The sequence below is a fragment of the Phoxinus phoxinus genome (assembly GCF_949152265.1).
Source record: "Phoxinus phoxinus genome assembly, chromosome: 6".
NCBI classification, from domain to species: Eukaryota; Metazoa; Chordata; class Actinopteri; order Cypriniformes; family Leuciscidae; genus Phoxinus; species Phoxinus phoxinus.
The window spans coordinates 29238107-29251445 of NC_136881.1; the positions used below are offsets into that span (position 1 = coordinate 29238107).

The 13339-nt window shown below is 39.7% G+C and overlaps 1 protein-coding gene across 1 annotated transcript in view; it reads left to right on the forward strand.

Moving 5' to 3' along the window:
• tenm3 (teneurin transmembrane protein 3) overlaps positions 1–13339 on the forward strand; it is a 274509-nt gene that overhangs the window by 161889 nt on the left and 99281 nt on the right. The gene's annotated exons all lie outside the window — the stretch shown is intronic.

The window sequence follows — 13339 nt, forward strand, 5'->3', positions numbered from 1 at the left end:
CGATATCACCAGCAGACCTGTCAAGATTCACTTTCTTCACTCCGTGTTGTTGACATTGGTGTCAATGTATTTTTACCTCTAAAAGCCTGCCTTAAACAGAAACATTTCATTTGGCCCAGTATTTATCCATAATGAGGATGATTAGATTTGCTTTATGAGGGGAATGCACGGAGTTACTTTACCATTGTTTATTCGGGGGAATAGCGTGGCAAATTAAATTTAGGGCTCTCCTCTGCATAATTCCTCCATTCTGCAACGCATAAGGAAAGTATGTTGTTTTAAGAACACTTCATAGGATATAGGACTTTATGTCTCCTTACAGTGACATCAGGAAGGTTGACAGACTTTACTTCTGAGCTCAAACAGGACCACACATGTCCAGATGTTTACAGTATGCTGCTTTTAAAGAAAACTCACCTTCTATTCATCCATACCATGTGATCCAAACCCTAATCAAAAGCAGCTCCAGTTAAAAGAAGAAAAAGTGGATCAGTGTCATAATGGAGGAGCTTTTATCTGAAGTGAGGGGCTTTCTCGATAACCATCTGAATTCACATTGATGCAGGCTTGACTAGAAAACCCCACATTTACCGCCAGTAAGTCTTTTAGGCCGACTTGCGTGTGGCTGTCAAGTGGGGATGAGGAAGCACTCCAAGCACTGACATCTCATCATTTAAAGTGATCATCAATATTTGTAATGAGTGGAGGTGCTGTTGCTAATCGTTGCGGAGACGCAGGGGTGCCCGGACAACTTAGCAGATCAAACTGGAATGAGGGTAGAGAGAGAGTGAGAGAGAGAGAGAGAGAGAGAGAGAGAGAGAGAGAGAGAGAGAGAGAGAGAGAGAGGGACAGGTTGAAAAAAAAAAGGCTCCAGTACACATCCTCAGAGGTTTTAATAGTCTGAGAGTAGACAGCAGGTCAGTGCACCGGCTCCTCTCTGCAGCCCTCCATATTAAAGACATGAACTCAGACGGCAGAAGGAAGAGGAAAGGAGGAGACAGAGGAGAGGAAGGGGAGGTTGAATTGGAGCAATGGTATTTATTTATTTATTTCAACTCAATCTCAGCTATTTTGCCCTATTTATTTCAAGAAACGGCTACAGATACATATTTTTTGTCAATACTTGACCCAGTTAAACTAACACTTACTATTCTATTATATTTATATTCTATCTATTTAATTATTTATTTATTTAACTAACTGGCACTTGTCACAGCACTTACATATTTTTGATTTGATTGCTTCTATTGTTCTCCTCATTTGTATATCGCTTTGGATAAAAGTGTCAGCTAAATGATTACATGTATGTAATCACTTCATGCATCTTGATCGATCAAATTGCATTTAATCATTTGTTAATTTACACATATAAATACACTAAGATTTTAAGCATATGAATCACAAAATTAATTATGTATTTATTTGATTTAAGGGGTTATTTACCCATAGTCACAACATGCATCATTGATTGCTTTTTATCAGTAGTTTTTATTAAATCAAATAAGTTTTATTCAGCAAGAAAATAAAAAAATTATCAAAAGTGACAGTTAAGACATCAAATAAATGCTGTTCTTTTGAACTTTCTATTCATCAAAGAATCCTTAAAATAAAATGATCAGGGTTTCCACAAAAATATTAAGCAGCTCAAATATTTTCAACTTTGATAATAGATATGAGTGGAAAGACCAAATGTAAAAAGCATGTTCATATGCATAAAACAACCCACATAAATATGTTAACTATACAAGCATTCCTCTCTGTGAGTATCTATTGATCTGCATATGTTAGACTTCTATGCGGGAGCTTTGCCTTTCTTTGTGAAAAAATAAGAGTGAAGATTGAGAAAAAGGGTCCATATAATAAGCACACTCTCGAAATGCAGAATATGGATCAGAAGGATGGATAGACAGACAGCTAACAAGAGCTATGTCCGTCGAGAGCGATTGCCCTCCGCCTGCGTAACCCATCCAACACGGACTCTTGTTGTCAATTAGCCAGCCGGGGGTCCTGCTGAAGCTGCCAGTGCACCGGGGTGCGGACTCTCTCAAACTGAGCCTCGGGTCACCAGTCCTGTCGGGCTCCTCTTCTCTCACGCACCGATTGCTATTGTCAGGTGCAGTGGGCATGAAAGCAGCAATTTTATAGCACAGGAACTCCAATAACGTTTACCGGGGCCAACGGAGGCCTCCGACTCCTGTGCCTTGCTCACTCAGCCACGTGTGTTGCTTAAGTTCCTACTGTTTTTCGCTTTCTTGCGAAACTTCCATTCTCTTCACTTCCTCCTTGTTTTCTCAGTGAACAGGGAGAGAAACTGGTGTATGGGCCACAGTTTAAATTAGGCGACCACATCAGTGCCTGCTAGAGAATGAACATGAGAGCATTTACTATGATCCAGCTCCAGATGGGGGGCAGTAATGGTCCATTGGGGCTGTAAAAGTTGATGTATCAGGGTTGGATGCAGATCAGAAGCATCGGTCTCTCAAACAGAGAGAGGTTAGGTAAGGGCTAGAATAACACCTCTGAAAATAGATTCTGAGAGCTGTTTGGTTTAGGAGGACCAAGCTCCCAAGACGTTGCATTGTACAGGGCTTCACACATTACGAGCGAAAACGGAAAAGTTTTCTTCTAAATTGCAGCTAGATCTTATTTAATTTTGATAAAAAAAAGTTAAATACAAAAAAAGTAATGTTTCAGACAAATATAAGACTATGTATGTCATGTAGAAGCCTATTTGCACCAAAAAAAAAGAAAGAAAATACATATATGTCTGTATTAGCCATTTTTTTTCACACACATTGCGAGTCAAAAGTTTGGAATAATTTGGACAACCATTACTCCAGTCTTCAGTGTCAAAGCATTCTTAAATGCTGATTTGATTAGTATGGTTATTTTATCAATGTTGAAAACAGTTTTGGCTGCTTCATATTTTTGTGGAAAAATATTGATGAATATAATATTCTATATACAGCATATATTTGAAGCAAAATAAATATTTTGTGTGTATATATATATATATATATATATATATATATATATATACATGTATGTATGTATGTATTATTGATACATATATGAGTATATTTATGAGTATATATTGAATATATACGAGTCCTTTCTGTCAAAAAAGTAATTTATTTATTCATTTCTTAATTATTCCAAACTTTTGAGCGGTATTGTACATGAGTAACTTCTACATAAAAGTTTATTTTGTTTACTTTACTATGATTATAAATGTATAATGCATATGAAGAATCAGATAGGCCTACAAATGTTAAGTGTGTCCAAATATATAGAGTTTGAAAAGCTACTGCAAAGCACATCTTGTATGCATTCTTTGTGCTAGTTTCTTCCATCACTCACTCAAATGATGCAACTCGTGGGATTCCACATTGGGTTATTTATAATGGATTGAAGTTTGAAAGATTAATATTGTACTTCATTGTGAAAGGATCCTTGTGTATTGTCTTGCTGGAGGTCTGTGTGTGGTTGCACCGAGGTTGCATGGAGTCATTTTGACACCAGTAATACGTCTGTCTGTCTATCTGTCTGTCTCTCTTTGTGTAACATTTACTTCACTGGGCTGGTAGGAAGAGCTTCCACTCGGGTTAGATGTAATTGGGAGCACAACTGTATGTCAGTTACAGTTCAGTAACACTCAACTCTGCTCACCTCATTTGTGTGTGTGTGTGTGTGTGTGTGTGTGTGTGTGTGTGTGTGTGTGTGTGTGTGTGTGTGTGTGTGTGTGTGTGTGTGTGTGTGTGTGTGTGTGTGTGTGTGTGTGTGTGTGTGTGTGTGTGTGTGTGTGTGTGTTGCTTGGCACCCCTCTGCTGCAGCAAACATTCATTCTCACCTGCTCATTAAAAATACATTACCACCCAAAACGTTTCGTCATCAGCTTTTTAAATAATGCTCATTCTTCCTGAGAGCTGTCGATGTCAAACAAGGTAATGGGTTGTCCGGCACCTGGCACAGCTAGCGATTAGCCTGCCCATCAGCTTGTAAATGATCACCCTGCCTGAGCAAACCCCTAACCTTGAGCGTGCTCATCGCGGATATTCATGAGCTTCCTGCTGGTCACGGTTAGCCAAGCAAAACCTGTTGAATTAGCGCAGAAACGATGGATACTACAGGAAAAATATTCCATGAACATTTTCCAACCCGTTTTTGGCACAAAGAAGGCAACAGGCCTGAGGTTGTTGAAAGGACAACACTTTTCAAATGCGTTTCCTCTGGTTTTCTCATCTTAAATTGGAAGCTGTTTATCACAGCTCTGCATTCAATTTGATGTTGCATACAATACCATATAGCATTGCAACTCATGCGTTATTGCCTCGGAAATACAACCTTGCACTTTAATTCACCTCCAAGTGGTAATATCAGGGGACTCATCAAAGTGGAAAAAAATAATATCCCTCTAAACCCCACAGCAATTACTCTGAATTACGCCAAATTATGAACCTGCAATTCAGCTCTGAGGCTGAGGATTAATGTCAGACTCCCTCCACTTTGTTGGTACATCTTAAATTGCCTTTCACTACCAACACACGCTTTGACAGCTTGAGAAATTTACAACCTTCTGAATGGTGTAATTACTTTTCTTTGTTTCCCTCTCCCTCGCTTTCCGTTCATTTTTTCTTGAAATATTCTTTTTTCCCCCGTTTTCTCGCCAGAGTGTGTCATGCAGGCTAGAGGTTCGATTGATCTCCAGTAATGATTTGCCCTTGAGTTTGTCAATATTTAAAAACCACTTTGTCCCCCAGAAAATCATAGACAGCCAGGCAGATAAATGTCACAACCTGCTGATATTTATCTTTTATAAATAGCACACTGTCCGAATGTTTGACGAGCGCTGATCCTTGGCGAGCAGGAACAGGGAACTCAGCTTTCTCTTTTCCATTTGCTTGACCTACAATTTCAGCAGTGCCGCCCAAAACGAGGGGCCTCTACTTTACCTCAGACATGCCGCCATTAATAACCGTTCAAAGCCACCGTCTGCTGTTCTTTGATGGTGGGAGCCCACATATCTCCCACAGTGCCACAGACTGGTCGAAATTTTGCAGAGTGAGTCGAGTGGTGAGCTGTCCTTTCTGCCTCTGTTCATTACTCTTTAGTAATGGCTGTTCTCTGTTGGGGGTTGATGCTAAATTGGCTGTTAGAGGCCAGAAGCCCGCACTGGTAGTGGCAATATAGGAAAAGACAGCAGGAGAGACCTTGAATCACCCACCTTTTCCTTTTTTCCCCACCTCCTTTTCTGAAGAATGGATGTCTTCTATTCAATGCACCCATATCGGAATCCCTCCCCCTACCCCGCTCACCCGGGCTCACACATACACACACACACACCTGTCAGCCATAGACGCTTCACAAAAGAGGCATTTTCAATTCTGTCTGGGTCATTGATCAGAGGGTATGTGGTATCCGGTCCAGATCCAATACAAAGAGACAAGGCCTGCATACAGTGACAAAGGCTCGATCTTTCCTTTATAGAGGAAAACACTGATTTTAGCCTCTAGTCATACAATGATAGTCTAGTGTCAATTATTTGCTGTAGCTTTGGCTTTTAGCTAATCAAATAATGCTGTTTTATGTTAACAGTTGCTTTCACTAGAAAGATTTTTGTGTGAATCCTGCTCTCTGTTTATTGTTTATTACTCTCAGCACAAGCAATCTTGCTCTTCAGACATAAATGTGCTTCTCAAAGAGTTCTGTTCAACCCAGGGCAGAATGTACCTTTACCGATCAAGTTGTTTTCTTTTGTTGCATTAAACGGATGCACTTATTGGTTCTTAGATGAATCCTTTGTTTAGGGGGACCATATTCCTTGCTGACTTGGAGTGCTAGGCATGATGAAACATGATTTATTTTAGGTTTTATATTATTTAAAGGGATAGTTCACTTTCAAATTAAAATTCTGTCATCATTTACTCACCCTCAAGTTGTTTCAAACCTGTATTAATTTATTTCTTCTGCTGAACATAAAGAAAGATATTTTGAAGAATGTCAATAACCGAACAGTAGTCTGTACCCATTGACTTCCATAGTATTTTTTTTTCCTACTATGGAAGTCAATGGGTACAGACTACTGTGTGGTTACTGACATTCTTCAAAATATCTTTCTTTGTGTTCAGCAGAAGAAAAAAATTAATACAGGTTTGAAACAACTTGAGGGTGAGTAAATGATGACAGAATTTTAATTTTAAAGTGAACTATCCCTTTAAACAACTTAGTTTAGGTCATAATTCTTCAGTTCTGTTTAAAAAATAAATCATAGTTTCAAAATGGTTTGGTGTTGGTAGGTAAATTTTCTATTTAAAGCAATTAAATTAATTTTTAACAAGAGCACAATTTAAATATCCAATTTTTTTAACTTCTGAGGGGGCATGATGCTTCTGTTAGTCATTATTTTTTAAGAAACGTCCACTTTGTCCACCAGTTCTGTCGTCCATCCTGTTGTGACATTGTTAGATGTGACGTCTGTGATCTGCGCACATGATGGAAGCCTTGGCATTATCTGTCTGGCTGGCTGCATTATATTTCAGTGATGCGAATCATCTTTGTATAATGTATTTATCTGTGGGGAAGTTGAGAGTTTGATATGTCACTCAGCCTTTTGCATGGCCGCCCACTCCCCACTGCGGTCTGCATTAATCCCCCCGCCAATGAAATAGAGAGAAGTTCTGCAAGGTGAAACATGACAGGCTGCCACATTGTTGACAAATAACCTTTCCTTCCATTCCTGTCAAGCCCCCCGAATGACAGCTTTAGCTTTCAACGACTGGTGCGCTTTTGAAATGTCAATTTAGCATCTTGACACATATTGACGACAGATAGCTGACATTTTACAGGCCTTTCAGTTAGGAAAGCGAGTAATCCCACTTATCATAATGCCAGACATGCTGCAATAAAATAAAGTAACACTGAACTTCTCATTTCTTCATTTAAAAAAAGTGATGTTCTCACATCAGACTTCCTCCAGAGGGAATGAGTGTGAAGGACTCAAAACACATCTGACAGGATGTCTCAGTCTTCATTTCTTCAAATTTCTCAATCACCAGTCCATGAAAATGCACAACTCTGCATGTCCAGGAGCGACAAACCTTCAAAATCACTCTCTATTTTATGACATGTTTGGTAAAGGGATAGTTCACTAAAAAGCTATCATAATTTACTCACACTTCTGTGTTTACAAACCCATGGTCCATTTGACGTGTGTGCTGTATTCCAAGTCTTCTGAAACCACACTATATATGAGAAGAACAGACCTAAATATAAAGGTGCAGTAAGCGATTTCTGATAAATGCTGTTGAAAGTGGATAAGACCAAGAGCCACAACACACTTGTAGCCAATCAGCAGTAAGGGGCGTGTCCAATCATGATGGGTGAGGAGAGAGAGTGAGCAAGAGAGAGATTTGAATAAAGACTGTAGAAAGAGAGATGTCTGAGAGACATTACAAAAGAGAAAAATAATATCACTGGGAAAATAAGGTTTTTGATCAGGCATGAGCTTTAGGACCCACTAAAGCGCTATTAGATAGGCTATTAGATAGCCTCCCAGTGCTGGAGAGACATAAGCGGGAAGGCCTAAAATTGGACGTGTCGCATTGTTTCTGATCTATACGTGAGTAACATTGGTTTTGCTAAGTTTCACAGAACCAAGATTATGCTGTTGTAGTAATGTCAGCTATTGTTACAGGACAGTTTTGAGTGTCATTGTTTGTCTGGAGCTGGTGCGCTGCTGGCGACCAACAACAAACTCTTGCTTGTATACTCTTGTGTATGTTAATTGTTTTTTCTCTTCCTTGTCATTTGTTCGTCATCTTTGCTTTTATTTTTTATCTATGATAAAGAGACACTCTTGCATTGTGTGTTTGTGCATTTTGGGAGCGGAGCAATGAAGGGATTGATTTGGTTGGGTTGATTTCAAATATCAACAGTGTTCACTTACTGCTTCTTTAAGTCATGGAAGAAGTGATGTCGGAATCATGATGAACTTTTTTTTTTAAATCTTTTTAATTAATCAAATTATTTAGTTCTCAAAACTGGTCTGAATGATTCATTTAATCTAGTCACAATCCACTGAATATTAATATTATCATATTATAGAAAATAACTTTTAACAATGTATTTTGGTCTTTATCACACAAAGCTATTGTATGACTTCAGAAGAGTTGGAATGTACTGTAGTGCATAAATCGTATGGATCTTGTTTTAATTACATGGAAAACCATAAACAGCACTTTATTTTGTAAAATCCTTTGTGCTCCACTGAAGAATGAAATAAACAGGTTTGGAATGACATGATGGCCAATGGGGAATGGGTAAATAATGGCCAGATTTTCATGTTTGGCTGAACTACTCCTTTAAACCGAGTGTGTGTTTTGTAATTTAGGGCAGTAGAGCTGGTGGCCAGCTACATCTACAGAGTTTAGCCTTGGCCCAGATGTGCTCTAGATATCAGAGACGATACCACTCTCCTTAATCACAGACTCCTGGGAACACCACCTTGTCCTTTCCTCTGTTTACCGTCCTCCGTCGTAGCTGAAATAACCAAACCTCTCTCTTCCTCGCACCCATTTCAGCCACACAAGGTATGTCACGTAAATAAATGGTCTCATTACCCTTATGAATGTCCCACTGTGGATATACCACCGACAGCCTGTCTCAAAAGCTCAGTCCTCCTTTGGCTTTCTGCCTCTCACAGGACACAGCTCTATTAGGCACCATTTAGCCATTCACTTCTCTTCCTTCCCACAACACGCAATTCCTGTCTGACTATATCTCACCCCCTTCGCCCGACTCCGCCATTGTGAGCTAACGCAGCAAAGAGACATTGATGGACGCTGATGGACACTCCCCATTGAGCGACTCAGTCCTTCCTTTTGTAAAGCCTCTTTCAGGAGGAAAGGTTTACAAAATGAGCATTGAGAAAAGACAAGAAGGGGGGTTGATGTTCGATATGACAGGCCTCTCCGAATGCTCCCAGCTTTCTGACAGGTGTGGGTGAAGGACATGTGAGGTAATCTAGAGTTTGACAGTGCGAATATAAGCACTGACACTCTAGGTGTCAGGGCATTAGTGTTTCCGTTTCATTGCACACACTGTCTCCCGCACACACACACACACACACACACACTGCAGGTCAGATGTCTGCTGATGAACCATCACTGAAATACAAGCTCAGGCCCGAGATGTGCTGGTACAGATAAGCAGCACTTTCATTATTATTATTTTTTTTACTAGCTATCACTCAGCCCCCATTAAGAGATAAACGACACTGGCTGTAATTTCAGGTCTGCCTGTGAAATCCTAATCAAATGGCTCTTAAAATCTTTTTGCTGCACACGAGCATGACAGGCCACGTCCCATGAGTTACAGCAGTCAGGGTCATCCATCAGTGATCGTGTTTCGGTGCCATAAAACCTGCATCTGTCCCATCCATCGCCAGTGACTGACATGACCTGGCCTTCTCTCCAACTACTACATTCTCCTAGCCAGAGGAGAGGGACACGGGCTGGGTTACACTTCCCTTCACCAGAGGAGACCAGAGCAGGCTGACGTCTGAGCGTGGATGGGCTTTTGAGAGGGGTCAGGCCTGGAGGTCAGAGTGCGGGCTTAAGTCAGTGTTGCTGAGCATGTAAAGGGTCTGTATGCAGAGTCCCTGGAGAGTGACAGGCGTGATGAGGCTAACAGGGCCTGCTGCGTGACAAATGTCCATTCACGTTCTGGAATGGCACCTGTGTTGCAAACATATGGCAGCGAAATTGAGACGTATTGGGGAGCCGTCTCCGAGAACAGCCATAAAGTTGTCGCCCCTCAGCTTTTTGTCTGTTTGAGCTTGTGTGTCCGCGTCTGTTAGCATGCTATATATCCAAATACATGATGTGCCTTTCTCCCTTGATATTAAATGGAGATAAGGTGAGCAATTGCTGAAAATGCTGAGCGTGTCAGATCAGCACACATGGTCGTCTCCTCCTACACTTCATTTACTCTCTCTTTATTTAATTCAACTTCTGCTAGCCAGGCAAGAAACAGCCAGAGACTATTAAATAAAATTTGATGTCTGCTGTTGTATCATGTGGCTTCAGGTCTTAACTCTAATTTCTGGGATTAAAATGAAGATGTGAACGTTTTTATTTTACTTGAGAAATCTTAGTTATGATTCCAAACTGCAAAACCCAATTTTATTAATCAGTGCTTTTGTCTTGCTTTCCAGTAAATATATACGTTCTCCAAACAAGATCAATTTGCCAAATTTGCCAAAATATGTTTTTCTCATAAAATAAGATTTTCTCAATACAGTTCTGTAAATATATATTATCTGTTTGTTTGTTTTTCTTAACCCACTGCCAGTTTATTTTCTTGCTGTAAGCATACACTAAATTTGGTTAGATATATAAAAGCAATTTTCATCAACATTTTTATTATAATTTATGCAATAAAAAATCTCTTCCAGCTTTCTTTCTATTCCAAACCATTGCTGAATTGAAATCATTTTAATTTGGCTGTCATACACCCTTGTTATTGAGAATATTTTTTTTAAACATTAAATAATTAAGATGTCAGTATATAAGATGACACTTTATCAAAACTAAAGATAAAAAGAAAAATACTCAAATCTGTCTTTTTTTTGGCCCACTGTGTCTTTTGAGTAAACTCAAAATAACAGGATATGTCACGTATACTCTCTGAAAACGGTTCTTAATATTTTATGCAGCTCTTGTGTTAAGATTTTTAATTGGGAAAACAAGACAAAAATATATTTTTGGCCAATGCAGCAATACACTTGTGCCCAATATATGAAATCGGAAATGAAACATGTTAACCTACTGTACTGTTTGTATAGCAACACCCATATGGACCAACTATTAACCTCAGCACAAACTATGTTAACGTGCAAGAGTCTTATCATGTAGTTTATTTGTCAGACTGCCTGCCACCTCAGTTTTTTTATGCTTGGGTTAACCTCTATATAGATGTGCTCTGAACAGTTCCAATGCTGTATTATTTATAGGAATGTGGAATGTTTCCTTCCAAATTGAGAAGCTTTTGATCAGACAACTCCTGTATACCACAGTGTGCCTTTGTGTTCTTTGGGCTAACATTCTGTCACCCCTCTATGAAAGTGTATGTTCCTTAGGCATAATGGCACAACAAGTTGTGTTTACTTATAGGGGCAAAAGCTAATTGAGTACAGAAAAGCACCTTTCCGACAAGGATTGTGTGTCTGGCAGACTGATTATCATGGGAATGAACAGTACCATGCGCCATCAGTTGCAGAGGAAGCTGGAAATTGAATTTTAACAGGCTCAACAGTCCCTCTTTCCTCTCCCTCCATTGTTTTTTTGATTTTGTTGTTGTGCTCTTTGAAGCCAGCAGCTGCAGAGTAGATAGGACCCAATGGAACGTGTTCACCCAGACTATGGAAATGTACCCAAGCCCTCCCTCGAGTACGCTATGAGAATCCAATCTGAAAGCTGTCTGTGCTCTCTCACCGCCTCTAGGATTCAGGTACTTGCTTTGTTTTGGTCAAAGAATAGATCAATCCTTTTTGTGTGTGTGTGTGTGTGTGTGTGTGTGTGGGGTGGGGGTGTTACAGCCCATCTTGAGTTTTTTTGTTCGCATGGATGACTTTTAGGGTGGAAACCGTACACGGGTGCAGACCTCAGACAAAAGCTTGAAGCTAGATGTGTTGTGATTCCCAACAGATTTGCACTCATGTATCTATGTTTTGCCTTAAGCAATCCATACCACACCTGTCTTCTTCTTTCAGCCTCTCAGCAAACCTTTCTTACTCTCCTAGTTCTCTCAGCACATCATATTTTTACTTGAACAGAGCACACTGTATCCCAGTATAGTGCGGGGGTGGTCAGAACATCCTCCGTCGAGCTCTTTGATTCATGATCAGCGACACACACCTGAACCGCAGGGATAAAAACGCATCATCATTAGGGGTGTTCTGTTTGACAAAAATCATACATATGCTGATATTATATATCACAATAGTGTTATTTTTGCAGAAAATTCAACCTCTGAATCTGACTAGGTGCGTCTGAAGCCATTGTAAAATAAATGTATGCACTTGCACACCTGTGACAGTCTGTGACCACACATCTGTTGAATTTTATAATAATGTGGCAGGTTCCAATGTTGCTTGGCAACCTTGAACAACCTACAGTAGGGGTTTTCAAACTTTTCATACATTTTGTTGTATAGTTTAAATATTATTTTTTTTCACTGTGTGAGGAAAAGTTAATTAAACATGATGATAATTGCTTTTTATTTTGGCAATTTAATAAAAACATAATTATGGTTACCATAAATACTATTTGTAAAATGTAGAAATGTTAAATTAAGCATATAATATCTTCCAGTTTTTTTTTTAGGGTAGGGTTAGGGTTAATATTCTTATTACACTGTTACAACGTGGTTGTTCAGACTAAGAAACAAGTGAAGAAAAGGTACAAAGAGATAGTAGAGCACTTGTCAAGCACCATTTTATAACCTAGTGCACTATTGTTTGCTAGTATGAGTGTCTTCAAGCCTGCAGATGCTTCAAAGAGACAAACAAGAGTGAATGAAACAGACATTTTCAGGCAGCACTAGAAAAGGTCAAAGAAGCCATGAAACGGCCTTGTCGCATCAGAAAAGAATTCTTCTGCTGCAGTCCGAATCTGCCAGAAGCTTCTCAACCGCAGTGCACACTCACTTACTCGCCGTTTGTCATTCTGCTTAGTTCTTATAGCAACCCTGCTGTATCAAACTGCCGTCAAAAAAGGCCACAAGAGTAACACAGAAGAGCGCAGGAAGTTGAGCAATGGTTTTGTCTTTCTGGAAAGGCTGCTGCGCATACATATCAATGTGTTTCATCTTATCTATGTTCAAGGAAAAGGATTTTGTGGCCTCAAGTTACAACACATAATCTCTTGCTCTCTCTCTCAATTTCTCATTCTAGATTTGACTCACCAGTGGTTTAGACGAGGACGTGATCCCTCATGATGTGACAAATGCTGCTTAAGATCCCTGACTCGAAATCGGCATAGCTAGTTGTAGGCTAATGCTAAGTACACAGCTTAGTCGGCCTTTAAAACCTCCCCTTTTTCTCACCTCGTGCTACAACCGGAAAAGTAGTGTTTTAAGGAGCTTGCAAAAGTGCTTTTAAGGTTTTGATTATGTGCCTCTGGCAATGATACACATCGAATACACTGCATGTCCAAAGCCTTTAGGGCCCTGTTTAAACCTGGTACTGCATTAAGATGTGTTTTCAGTGTTCCGATAACAAGTGTTCACTTTCTCAAAACATGTGAGTAGGTGGTCTTTTGTGGCTGTTCGGACACATTTT